Below are 14022 nucleotides of genomic sequence, written 5' to 3'. Positions count from 1 at the left end.
CATAATCCGTTGGGATGTTCTTATAATTTTAGTAGTGTGACCCTAAACTTCAAATCTCTGCCCACCATCACTTCTAGATCTCTCATCTTCTCCACCTGCTTGAAAATTTCTCCATTAATTATATACTCTGCATTCCAACTTTAAAGACCTTGTACTTTGCAACATTAAACTGATAGCTCCAATCATTTGCCCCACTCACATATTTAGATCCTCCTGCAAGGCCACAATATCAGCTCTACTTCTCAGAACCTTTCCCAACTTTGCATCATCAGTGAACAGCTGCAGATTTCCAGTTAAGCTGGTCTCAGTGTCATTAACATACAAGTCAAACAATAATGGTCCCAAGACAGATCCCCATGGCACTCACCAGTGACTTTCCTCTTTTGGGATACCATGCCTCCATACACAACCTGTTGATACCTGTCCGACAGCCAATCAGCTTTCCAATGTACTAGTTTGTTATCTAATCACAACTGTTTCAGTTTAGCTACTAGCTTGTTATATGGTAGTCTATCAAAGGACTTTGAAAAAATCCAAGTACACAACTGCATATGCATCTCCTTTATTGAGTGAATTTGTCCCTTCTTGTAATATGTAAGCAGACTGCTGAAACATGACATCTCCCTAACAAACCCATGATGATGATCATAAAGAATATTGCTATTATCAACCCACTTCTGAATTCTAGTCTTCATCAACTTCTTTAATACCTTAACCATCCCAGACACATAGATTGGCCTATAATTTCTAGTGTTAGTCTTATCCCCCCCCCCCCCATTTTTGAAGTGGAACAATTTTTTCCAGCTTCCATTCCTATGGGATTCGCTCTGTTGCAAGACTTATATTAAATAGTTGTGCCAAAGGTGTCATTAATTTCATAGGGCATTCCCTCAAGACATGGTGATATACTGTCAAATCTTTGCTGCTTCACCATCAGTCCATCCTCTGCCATTACCTCCTCTACATTCCAGTTTCTCCTGATGTTGCCTTCATGAGGATGAAATACACAAACACACTAATAAACTGATCATTGAATACTTCAACTATATCTTCAGCATTGGTTACCAATTTGATAGTGTCATCAACTAGCATCCTCCACCCATAGTCATTTTTCCTTCTACTTGCCATATATCAAAAGAACTCACTAAGATTTTTCTTAGTTTCATTAGCTAATATTTTTTTGTACTGCACTTTTGCTGCCTTTACTAATAGAGTTAACTTCCTGGCCTGCTCTTTGTGCTCTTCATGCAACTGATTATTATCAATATTCATCTTTTGTTGCCTCCACAGTGTCAGATCTAATATCTTTATTCATCCATTTCACTCCTACCTTGTTTAGTCTTTTCACCTTGAATTCACTCACATATTGCTGTTGTTAAATAGTTCTTGATCAATGGCCAGGCAGCATCTATTTTTTTTTTTAAGTTGGTACATCTGTCATAAGCATCGATGTGAAATTGCAAGTCATTCTATCAAGTAGTTTTTTTTTTATACAGCTGTCGGAAGCCAAAGTGTTGTCTGTATCCCTTGAAATGGATAAAATTGGGTATCATGTGGTTATAAAATTCTTTGTAAAAGAAGGTTTAACGACAAAAGAAATTCATTTGAAGTTCATAAAAATTTATGGGCACTCTTCTCCTTCGTTTTCAACAATTAAGAAATGGGCTGCCGAGTTTAAACACAGCTGTACCAGGCTTGAAGATGATCCACGTGGACCAGCGAGTCAAAGTGCGTGAAATTGCTGAGACTATAGGCATTTCAAAAGAAAGTGTAGGATACATACTGCATGAAGAATTGCAAATGAAAAAGCTTTGCACAGTATGGGTGCCATGCAGATTAAAAACGCACTTGCATGAAAATCTCTGAACAGTGCTTAACATTTTAACAAGAATAAAACTGATTTTGTGCATCGATTTATTACTATGGATGAGACTTGGATTCACCAGTACACACCAGAATACAAACAGCAGTCAAAAGAGTGGACAGAAGCTGGCTGTTCAGCGCCAAAGAAGACAAGGTCATGGCATCAGTGTTTTGGGATGTTAAAGGTATTTTGTTTATTATTAATTATCTTGAAAAGGGCAAAACAATAACTGGGAAATATTATTCCGATCTTTTAAACAGACTAAATGAAAAAATTCATGAGAAAAGACCCTGTTTGCAGAAGAAAAAAATCGTCTTTCATCAGGACAATGCACCTGCCCACAAAGATGTTTTGGCAATGGGAAAATTAAGGGATCTGCACTATGAATTGTTGGAACATCCACCCTATTCCCCAGATTTGGCTCCCTCTGACTTCTATCTCTTCCCAAAACTAAAAATCTATCTGATTTGTCAGCATTTTTCTTCAAAGCAAAAGGGGATTGCAGCTGTAGAGGGGTTTTTTGCAGATCTTAACGAAAACCACTACAGTGACAGGATAATGGTGTTGGAGTATCGCTGTAATAAATGTATTAGTCTTAAGGGAGATTGGATTAACCATTTGTTTTTTCATTGTTAGGCCAAGAACTTCTCAGACCATTCACGTATATCCTTTCCATTCAAAGCCTCTTTCCATGCTATAGTATCTAGTTATCTCCTAAGCTTTCCTAATCACCTGCCTTGCAGTTCCACATATATCTCTCTTCTTTGCAGAAGTTCTCATGTGACTGGTTGCAACCCTATGATCACTTCATGGTCACTCTCTCCAACCAGGGCAAGATTAGACTCTCCATTCACAATCACATCCTCTGATGATATAACCAGATCATTCATTCCAATCAATATTACCATAGTTGAAATCACCCATAATGATCACCTTTTACTCTCTCACTAATTCAAGTTGCCTATATTTCTTTTTCTCCACATTCCCTGGCCAGTAGCAACAACCATAAAATATTTTATTCTATCAATCTCTGCTTTACACCATACTGATTCAAAACTACAGGAAAATCTTGATAAATGCAATTAATTAATCCATCAACATACTAAGCGAAATCACGTTAAGTGAATACAATAAGCAATAGGAATAATTATAATTCATCCATCAGTTGGTGTAATTTCGGAAAAAAAAAAAATGAAGTAAAGATGTTTGAATAGTGCTTTTTCATCGTCATGCAATTGCGATAGCTTTATCAGGATTTTGGCAGACTTCGAAGCTTCATTCCATGTCAGGATCAACATCAAACAAAATTTCCTTAGCATGCTCAATGTGATTGAAAAACTAGCTCAAGTTCTTTTGCAGTTAGCTTCTTAGTCGTAACATTCTCTTCTTGTTTACACTCCTTATCTTCTTCTTCTTCATATGCATGCTGTTCTTTTAGTTGAAGGAGATCATTCTTGCTTAACTGTTCTGAATGGGAATTGAGCAAATTTCTCACATCTTCATTATCCAGTTTAAATCTAAGTTCTTTTCCAACTGTGCTGATTTCTTCAATAATGTTAGATCTTGGATTTTGTGCATGATAAACTAACATAGGCTTGAGTTTAAAGTTGCTTCTGCACTGCCTCCTAAAGAAGCGTAAGATGATCTTTAGATACTTTGTATCGTGGTTGAGATGCTTGTTTTAGCTAGAAAAGTTTTTGTTGCATACACTTCCAAACGAGACCAGTTTCGTCGATGTTGAATAATTGATAATTGTCATAATTATCCTCCTCTAAATTAAAGTAAAATGAAGGAAAAATGATTGAGCAAGAGAACAGTGTTTGCACGTGTGCTTGTGATGAGAGCTTTGAGTCAACTGCCAAGTGTCGCTGGCCACCACCCACTGACTGCTACAAGTGCCACTGCTCGCTGCAGATTGGTGACAAAAAATTTTGAGTAACGTAAAAAAATTGCGTTAACTGACTAATCACTCGCTTAAAGTGGGAAATAGTATCATTTCACTCAATTATGCATATTAAATTCACAATTAAGCGAGGTTTTCCTGTACTGTCACTTTTTTCCTTCTTGTATCTCAACCTTGCAAGGACATAATTCCCCCTGCTATTGTCAGCAGCACTCCCCTTCCTTTCTTGCTTCTCCTGTCTTCATGAAAAACATTATATCCCTCCATTTCTATTCCAGTCAAGATGTCATTCTCATTCAACCATGTTTCACTTATTCAAACTATTTTCAAGAATATAAACTCAATCAATGCAATAGTTTCATCTTCCTCATTTCTGACACTCCTGGCATTCATATATAAACATAACAATTCATTTCTTGATCTATAAACAATCCTACTCACGCTGTCCCCAGTCTGTGACCTCCTCACCTGCCCTCCATAACTTCCCATGTATTCCTGGTCATTCCATTCCTATGGTGAAAATGGTAATGTGCATTCATCCATTTTCAGAATCCACTCTCCTTACACCGTATCCCCATGACGCCCTGTCACTGTTGTGTATTTTGGTTATCTATTCTACTTGAAGAGACAACCAGAAACCAACAATTTGAAAGTTATACTGTAGTTGCTCTAGATGCTATAGTGAAAATTTTATGCAGAATAAAATTATTTATTTCAGTATGTGAACAGAAACATCTGCAACACTCAGCAGAAATTGTCCCATAAAAGAATTGTGTCAGCGATACTATTGTTCACTCTAGATCAGTATTTCCGAAACTTTCCGTACCGTATTCCTTTTAAAATTTTAATAATACCAGAATACCCCTCTCAAGCAAAGGCAATTTGAAAGAAGTTATAATATTTCATTCAAACATTAATAATTTATAAAGGTATTTATTTTTTAAAATCTGTGTTATAATAAAATTACAAAAATGTGAAATGTTTTTAATTATTAAATACATTTTTAGTAATAGGAATGCAATATATATATATATAGTAAAAACAAAAATTATGAAATTTAAATTTTCAGCAATAAAAAAAAAAGCTTAATGAGATGAATGGAATTTAACAGAGAGTTATGACTATGCAGTTTGAACTACATGAATTTAAACTTTTAATAAAAACACTTCGAATCACACAGCTGGAATGCAATCATGCCAATAACAGTAGTTAGTAGAGTAGTTAGCATGCCAGAAAAAAGGCTTCAGCTCTTTTACATTATCATATAGCCAAAGTAGTACAGGGTTGCTCATCATAGACCTAGAGTAGTTAGTATAAGGGTGCAAGAGAGCCTGATAGTATTAGGAGAAAGAAAATACAGATAGATAGCATGAGATAGAGAAAAGGCCTCAGCTCTTTTATATTATCATATAGCCAAAGGCTATCAGTTTTCCTTTTTCACTAATCTCATATAGATGAACAATCAAAACACTAATTGAAACTAAAGCACAAGGATGACTGATACCCAGGCAGTTAGTCCCATCTGAGTTAACTGCCCTGAGTTGGCCTTCTCTGCCTGGGATTTCTCTCCAATCATCCCTGCAATCCACTATTAGACCACATTGAATAAAGAAGATGGAACTATTTAAAAAAACTCTCATAGCAAGAATAGACAGAATTTTATCTCTCCCTGGTGAATATTGCATAATGTGGGTGGTCTACACCATCTAGTCATAAATTTTATATCTCGAATGCTTCTTTCTAAATACAAAAATTGTCTGATTGAACATTAAAATTTCCACAATACAATATTATAAAGCATTTGGATGTCATATTGCTGGTTTTCAAATCCATGTTTCTTTCTAACCTTTCATAAATGGAGTAATTAATATATTTTTAATTATTTTAATTCATTAATTATAAAAATTAAAATACTCTTCCCATTGCTTACAGGTAGTGGATATTGCAAATAAAATAACCTGTTCTGTTGGAAGTAATAATGGAATGCCCAATACCTTACATAATCTGTTCCAAATACACAGGGCAAGAGGGCAGCTGTAGAATGCATGTTCTACTGTTTCCAATTGGTAACAGATGTCACAGACTGGATCTCCGATGTTGAAATACCTCCATTTGATGGTGTTCACTGGAAGGTGGCCATATACAATTCTCCAAGTAAGATCCCTCCTGTTAGGATATCCTTAGAATTTTCACAAATTGTGAAACCAATATTGTTGTCTGTACCCAACTGTGGAATTTCATGGCAAAAGAGATTAAAGATTTCTTTTTACCAAATTTTACTTTTTTTTAATGAAAAGAATGTTAATGCCAGAGTGTTTAGTAGTCTTAAAGTTAAGCACGAAGTATTGTAGTATTCAGGAACAATTTCAGCTTTTGTACCTTTATAATCATTAACTCGAAACAGGGGAAGATGAAATACCTGGGTAGTACAGGAAAAGGTCTGCACATGTGTGATTAGTCTGCAATATTTTATGGATTTTTGAAACTGTATTGCTTAAATAGCAGAATTTTAAAACTGGAAGCCCAAATCCTCCATGTTTCTTTGATAGTTGAAGAAACTCTTTTTTAACTTCTTGGTATCAACCGGACCAAAAAAAACTTACACAGGCTTACTATATAATTGTTTTTCTTCAGCTTCTGTGATGTCTGTAATATTTATATGTACAATTGATCAGGAAAGATTATGGTTTTGAGTACTATGGCTCTAGAAGAAAAGGAAAGTGGCCCTATTTTTCAGTCTTCTAATGTTTCTAGGTTCTTGTATATAAGTTCTTGGACTGGGAGCCAGACCCAGAGGTCATCCTAAAGTTGAAGTAATGCAGAAGTCATGTTTTCATATACAAGTAACCAAAAGGTGTTACACCTTATTATTAAATTATTCTGGATTACAGAAAGATTTTTGAAATTTTTTTCACTTGGTTATACTATAACCCAGTTTGTGCCTGAAGTATTTTCAGGACTGGGACAACTCGTATATAGAAGCTAATGACTTCATATCGCTTCTTTAGTTTATAGTATAACCAAATGGAAAAACTTCCAACAACTATCTGTTCCACAGAGTATTTTAATAATAAGGTGCGACACCTTTTGGCTACTCGTATATGAAAATATGACTTATGCATTACTTCAACCTCAGTATCACCTCTGGGTCTGGATCCCACTGATGAGACCTCACTAAAGTTCAAAACTGGTCTAGGTAATGATCCTTCCCATAATGCAGAGCATTATACATGTCGGTAAGGATGTGTACTTTGCATTATGGGATACCAAGGTAAGCAATGTGAAGTCATTAGCTTTTATATGGAGGGATCTTTTATGGACTTTTTCAATCAAAGGCGAGTTAGCCAATCTCGTATGGAGGTAGCATGGGTTTTTTCCTCTCGGAAACTCGTTTTTCATCCCGCATACAAATCGGCCCTTCAGAATACACGCAATTTACAGACAAAAAATACTAGCTGTGGTGATGGGCAGTAGATGGCACTGATGTAGATGATTGGTAGTAGAGGATCAGTGTAGTGGTGTAGATGGAGAGTTGTACAATAGGTGTCCTCCCACGATGAGTCTTCGAACTTCTTGGAGGTGTCATGAATAATAATATTTGTGTTGTCCCAGTCCTGAAAATAGTTCAGGCACAAACTTTGTTTGCTTAACTTGGACAAAGGATTAAACCAACTATAAAATTTCTTGGTATCTTTAATTTACAGAGTCTTACAAACCATGTGTGACTCTTATTCTTTCCCATCTTGTAATGTTACTGAAAAATTTCTTCTGCACTATCCTATAAAATTCTCCTCATTTGTATACTTTTTTATCATATTCATTGCTTTTCTGCCTATCAACCAAATTCCGTAATCCACAAAACTTCAATCGATAATCATGGTGAGCATTTCACAAGCCTCTCACTATGTTGGTCACCCACTTATGGATCCTCTTTACCACCAGCTCATTTCAGGCAAGTAAAGAAGCTCAAGCAAAAAAAAAATCTATGCACAGGAATCCATATGTGGTCACATTAAAGATGGAGATAATACTTTTATATTCTCTGCTTGCCAATGTATTTTTCGACATTCAAGTGATCTTTGAGTTATTTTGCTCACTTTTACAATTTGTTCTCTGAACTTCAACTCTGTCCACCATCAATTCCAAATCCCTAGCCTCGGTTTCTTGTAGAACATTCTCATCAACATAATACAAAGTTTATCTTTTCAGCCAAATCTGCACAACATTACACTTTTTCACACTAAAATAGCAATCATATCCTTTGCTTACTCTCAGTCTGTGTAAATAATCCTGCAGCAGGATTTCTACATCACCTTTATTAATTGTCAATTTTTCTAGTTTAGTATCATCATCATCAGTAGCAAACAATTGGATACTTCTCATCAAATCATTTCTGTACATCATTAATGTTCAAATAAAACAAGAAACAGCCAAGGTGTAAAGCCCTGTAGCATGCACTTGATTCTACCTCTTAACCAACTTTTCTGTTATCTTCACCACCACTTCTGAGATATTAACTGGTGTATAATTTGCTATTTCTCTTCCAGAATCTTTTTATGTAACAGAAATATCTCTTGCATTAGGTAATGGTCTATTTTCCACTCTTTTGTGGCCTCTGCTAATTCTCTTTCACTTTCTCATAACATAACCACTCCTTCCAACCATTCATTACAATTATCCTACGATAATCATTCATCACTTTACTTGCCACATAGTGAAAAAACTATTGATACTTCTTATCGACTTGCACAGCTAATTTCTTTTCATACTCAATGTTGGTTATCTTTCATGCCTGTGCTTTGTACTCTGATTAGCTTGCTTGTTGTGTTTTTTTTTTTTTTAATACTTTTCCCACAATATTTTCTTTTTCATAGCTCTTGCTTAATCATACTCCTTATCAACTTCCACCTGTTTATGCTGCTGATTCTAAGTAGGAAGTCTGATACTGTTTCCCTCAAACTCACCTTGACCATTTCTCATATACTGCTGATGTCCTTCCTTTGCTTGCAGTTGCATATATTAGGATGCTGCCCCAAGCTACCTCCTGAGTTTGTCATAATCATTAGCTCTGCAGTTACATTTTTCTCATCCAAAATTCCATATGATTAGCTACCTCCCATTTCAATAGTGCATGATCACATCCTCAAATCTGAACAAAGTGGTATGGCTATGTTGTTTAAAGACAAATTTTCCAAATCCATTATATTTAATTAGAAGATATACAAAGTTTACATAAAGAAATAAAAATAACTTTACAATTAAGTAATAAATTAAAAGAAGGAATTGAAATTAAATAAGATGTAAGACAAGGATACAGTTTGTCTTCAACTCTATTTATGATCAGATCCAGCACTCCAAAACACCAGCTCTCCTCCAACACATGCCAATTTAGGCAATTAATTTTCAAAAGCTGGAAAAAAAAATTGCCATTGCTTCCATTTTTCCAGTTTATATTGCCATAGCTGAAGTCTTCTATATGAATTACTTGCGCTGTGCTCATTGAGCTAATTTGCCAATGTATGCCACCTATATCTTTCTTTGCAGTTGTTGCTAGCCTACAGCAGCTACCACACTATATATTTTGTCAAACTATACATATCTAGTGTGAGATGGTCTGTTGGTCTCTATCTCATATAATTTTTCATATGCTACTTGATAGTTTCAAAATGTAAACTAATGCTTACCATTCAAATGAACTTCTCTTGCTGATTGCAATTCTTCCTAGCATCAGCATTTCTTACTTGTCTATTCATGTTCTAATTTCCCTGATAATACAATACCCCTTGTATTATATCTTCCTCTATCAACTGTTTCATTAATATCTATGATATTTAACTTTTCTAAGAAAGCCTTCCTAAGAAAGTTATTTTCTAATATTTTTCATTTTTAATATAATTCTGCCAATGATGCTATCTACTCATTTCTAACCCAACCCTCTGATTTATAAGCTAAAACTTTTAAATGCTGTTAGACTACTAAACAGTCTGAAGATTGTTTAGTAGTCTAACAGCATTTAAAACACATTCCACTTTCACACCATCCACATAAAAAAATCTACTCCAGACTTATCTCTTCACACATGTTTATGCAACTTCCAGGGATGGACTCTCATTCTTCCTCCTTCTCACCTTCCCCTTCTGTATTAGTCCAATAAAATCTCCTCACTAACTTTAAATGTCTGCCATATAACCCTCATTTCCACCTATCCACTAAACTCTGCAATTTACATTCCCTTAATCTCTTACCATAACCAATATTCCAAAATCCTGACACTGCACAATATTCTAAAATCCTGACTCTGAACTCTCTCTCCAGTCTACCAATGCTTTATACAGTAACAGAACATCCTACCTATCCATATTATTATATATTTATGAGAGTTAACACATGTATAAAAAAACAATTTATTAATAATTATATTTTTAATAATCTTCTTTCTTTATGAGTACAATCTACATACTACTTTCAAATAATCTTGAAAGCCATTTTCCTTCCACCATCTACAAAGGACAAATCATCTTTGAACTTTGCTATTTTGGGCAGTCTGGCTGTTCTACTAGAATCATAATACAAGAATATAAGGACTAGATTAAATTTTCTGAATCAAAAAAGTCTGGCCTTGTTTGTTATGGCATTGATTCTGTATCTAGTGTCAGAAATTCATAAACCTTTATCATATCATCCTCTCTCTTTTCCCAGCAGATTTCAATTTGATTGTCTATTCCTTGAAACCTGTGAAACTTTATGATTATCATCCAAATCTTAATTGCTTCAATTGCCTGTCACTCTCAAAACTCTAGGAAATAATCACTATTAATTGTTCATAATTTTTATTTTATTTTATTGTAATATTAAATAAGATATTTAATTTTGAATTACAGAAGCTATCTGTTTTGTTCTTTTGAAAATTAACAAATTCGCCTGTTAACTCAGCTGTGATCGAGACATGAGGTAGGAAGCAAATATACTATGTGACTCATAACTTGGGATTCATGTTTTCTTTGTAGTTAATGCATCTTTTGACAGAGTCTGAAAGAGGTGCCGTGTTGCAGGCCTATCTGTTCGGCAAACTTTTGAAAAATTGGGCCATTCCGGGTCAACAATCAGTGATACTATACTGAGATGGAAGCACAGGGAGTAAACTGCAAGTTCTACCCACAGTGGACAACTCACCACACTCACTGAACATGACCATAGGGTGCCACGAAGGATGATGTGTAAACAATGCCATTCATCTACCGACACATTGAATGCAGAATTCTAGGCATTGAATGAAATATGAATTTGCACAAAACATTCAGAACCAAGGCTCACAACATGGATTTCCATTGTATGACCGTGTTATGCAAGCCCCACATTACCTGAACCAACATGCAACATTATCTTCATTGGTGCAAAGAGCATATACAGTGGGATGTGGAAGTTTGGAATGCTGTGTTATGGAATGATGAATCATGCTACAACCTCTACTGAGCAGATGGATGGGTGTAGGTGTGGCAGATGCCCAGTTAACGTCACTTACCAGAGTGCATAACCCCAACAATGAAATTTGGAGGTGGTTGTGTGATGGTATTGTCCTGTTTTTTCTGGTTTGACCCTGGAACTCTGTGGTGTGAAGAACATTTGAACTCCAAGTGGTATCTGAACATTCTGGATAATGCTGGTTTGTGGACATGTCACCACTCTTGACTGACTTCCAGAGCCCTGATCTCAACATTTGTGGGATGAACTGGATGAACCATAAAAATTGAGCAAGGTCAAGAGACATATCTCCACACAACAGTTCAGGACCTCACTACATGCCTACAGGAAGAATGGTCCAAAATTCCCACTGATCGCTGTCATACACTTGTGGAAAGTATGCCCCATAGGGCTACTGCAGTCATCACAGCAAAGGGGAGTCCTACATCTTATTAAGGTGGGTGCCATGACTGTTTGTTCCTCACACTATGGTGTCTGTTGACATCTTTCCAAGCAGTGTATATCATGATATGCCTAGTACACATTTTCCTTTAAAACATTTAATTACTTACCTGTATGGTGAGGAAGATTGGAAAGCTGCATTTAGAAAATGCTAACTTGATATTATTATTATTACATGACACTTCCAGGGAGTCCAAAGACTCATCGAGGGAGAGCACTTATTCTACAACCACTCAATCCACCAACTACACCAACGCTATCTACCGCTGACTACCACAGACAATTACAAACATCCATGCCCATGGCAGGATTTGAACCTGCAGCCTTTTGGCTGGAGAGTGGATCCGCTAATCACTCGGCCAACCAGGCCGGCAATGACAGACTTGTGTTCCTTAAACATTGCCACAATGTTGATGTCATCTTAACTTTGTTAAAATCAAGGAGGACATCAAATCACATACTGATTTGATGGTCTTTTAATAATGAATTTTTAATAATGATTGAATTATCCAGCTCGAAAATTCCTTAAAAAATAATCATGAGCAAGAACATATTGAATTAGTCTGTAGAATTTCTATATCTGCAAACAAAATTGGCACATTTAAACTGAAGCATAAAATGATTCATAAGTTTGAATTATTAGAAAAAAGAACCCATCACATAATTTGACTGCTACCAAACTCTGTCCATAAAAATTGGGTTATAAATTTGAGAAACAAACTATTCATAAACAAGAATCGAATGTTTTATTGAAGAATCTGGATTTTGCCATATTTCCCTTAACAGATATCTCATTTGGAAATATGACAGGTATTGAAAAAGGTATCAAAAACTTATTCACAGATGAAGCTAATAAATTATGGTTTGAAACCATAATTTATTGGCTCTTCTCTCTTTGGAAATATCCTTCTCAGAACTGCAGGTTCTTCACTCTTTGAACATGCCACAACACTAATATATTGTCTTGATCATTTTGAAAAAATTGTTACTGTTCTTTCATAATACTTGACTCTTCTCAATTTGAGAATTTCATATACATGAGTCCAAACTCTTACAATAGTCTTCCCTCTTAGATAAACAATTAAATCACTAAAACTGAACAAAACCATGCTATAGATGCTAAACATATTCAAAGTCTGCTAAAGAGATTAAAGTTCACTGTTTCCCAATTATTTTAATTTTAGAAAATGATGATATGGAAAAAAAAGTGAATTTTTCTGTAAAAAGGAGAGGCTGTATGATTCGGCATCATCTAATGACATAAAAATGATTATTGGAGATTTTAATGCCAAGGTTGGACAGGAAAATATGAATAAAGGAACAAATGGGAAAACATAGTCTAAATACTCACTCTAGTGATAATAGAGAGAAACTGATAGATTTTGCTATAAGTAAAAATATGGTTATATCCTCTACATGTTTTCTTCATAAAGACATCAATAAAAGTATATTGATATCCCCAGATAGTACAACATTTAATCAGTATGATCATGTGCTCACAGAAAACGATTGGCAACAAAGCTCATGCAGAGGAACTTGCTGTGATTCAGATCATTCTTTGGTCAAAATTAAGCATGAATCTCAGTCTAAGAAACAAGAAATGAAAGAGAACTAAATTTTAACTTGCAGAAGAATATAGAAGATGAAGTTAAAACCAATTTCCAAAACAAAATCAGAGAAAAAATAGATGATGAAAATATAAATATAGAACAAGATCTAGAAAGAAGTTAGACATATATTAAAAAAATGGATTCTGAATAGTGCAGAAAAAACTCTGGGATATGAAAAACAAATTTTTTTTTACTCTTACAAGAGATTGGTTTGATGACAAATGTGCTCAAGTAATAATGAAAAGAAATTATTATTTTCCTAAGACCCCATGGAGTCAAAGACTCATCTAGGAGGTCCCTTTGCCATACACACACAAGTCAATCATACCTTGCCTTAAACCCATTCAAATTCTCTGAAATACATCACACTCTCAAGCAATGCATTCCAATCATTCACAACCCTCCATGAAAAAATCCTGGCTCTCATTCTCCCTTCTTATACAGCTTCCAGGGATGAGCTCTTGTTCTTCCCCGATCTCTCACTATTTTATAAAAAACCTCTTTATTAATCTTATAGGAACCCCTTACCAACTTGTACATCTCCATCATACTATCCCTCTTTCTCCTATCCACTGGACTCTGTAAATTGCATCTTCTCAACCTTTCTTCATATTCAACATTCCAGAGATCAGAAACTACCTTAGTCCCTCACCTCTGGATCTTTCCCAGCAAAGAAATGATGAAATAAAGAAAAAAAGAAACAAAATATACAAAGAATTTCC

At 35.2% G+C, this 14022-nt stretch overlaps 1 protein-coding gene and 1 long non-coding RNA gene across 2 annotated transcripts in view; one reads left to right on the top strand and one right to left on the bottom strand.

Annotated features, from left to right (window-relative positions):
• LOC150094636 (oxysterol-binding protein-related protein 1-like) overlaps positions 1-14022 on the bottom strand; it is a 714206-nt gene that overhangs the window by 332018 nt on the left and 368166 nt on the right. The window lies entirely within an intron of this gene.
• Positions 1-14022, top strand: part of LOC150094637 (uncharacterized) — a 150024-nt gene that overhangs the window by 35184 nt on the left and 100818 nt on the right. The window contains exon 2 of the long non-coding RNA XR_016550147.1: positions 5700-5921. This is a non-coding gene — a long non-coding RNA (uncharacterized LOC150094637). The remainder of the gene's footprint in view (positions 1-5699; positions 5922-14022) is intronic.

Source organism: Typopeltis vanoorti, chromosome 21 (genome assembly GCF_054136105.1).
Source record: "Typopeltis vanoorti isolate ZY-2024b chromosome 21, IOZ_Tvanoo_1.0, whole genome shotgun sequence".
NCBI lineage: Eukaryota > Metazoa > Arthropoda > Arachnida > Uropygi > Thelyphonidae > Typopeltis > Typopeltis vanoorti.
This window is presented reverse-complemented; position numbering and strand designations above follow the sequence as displayed.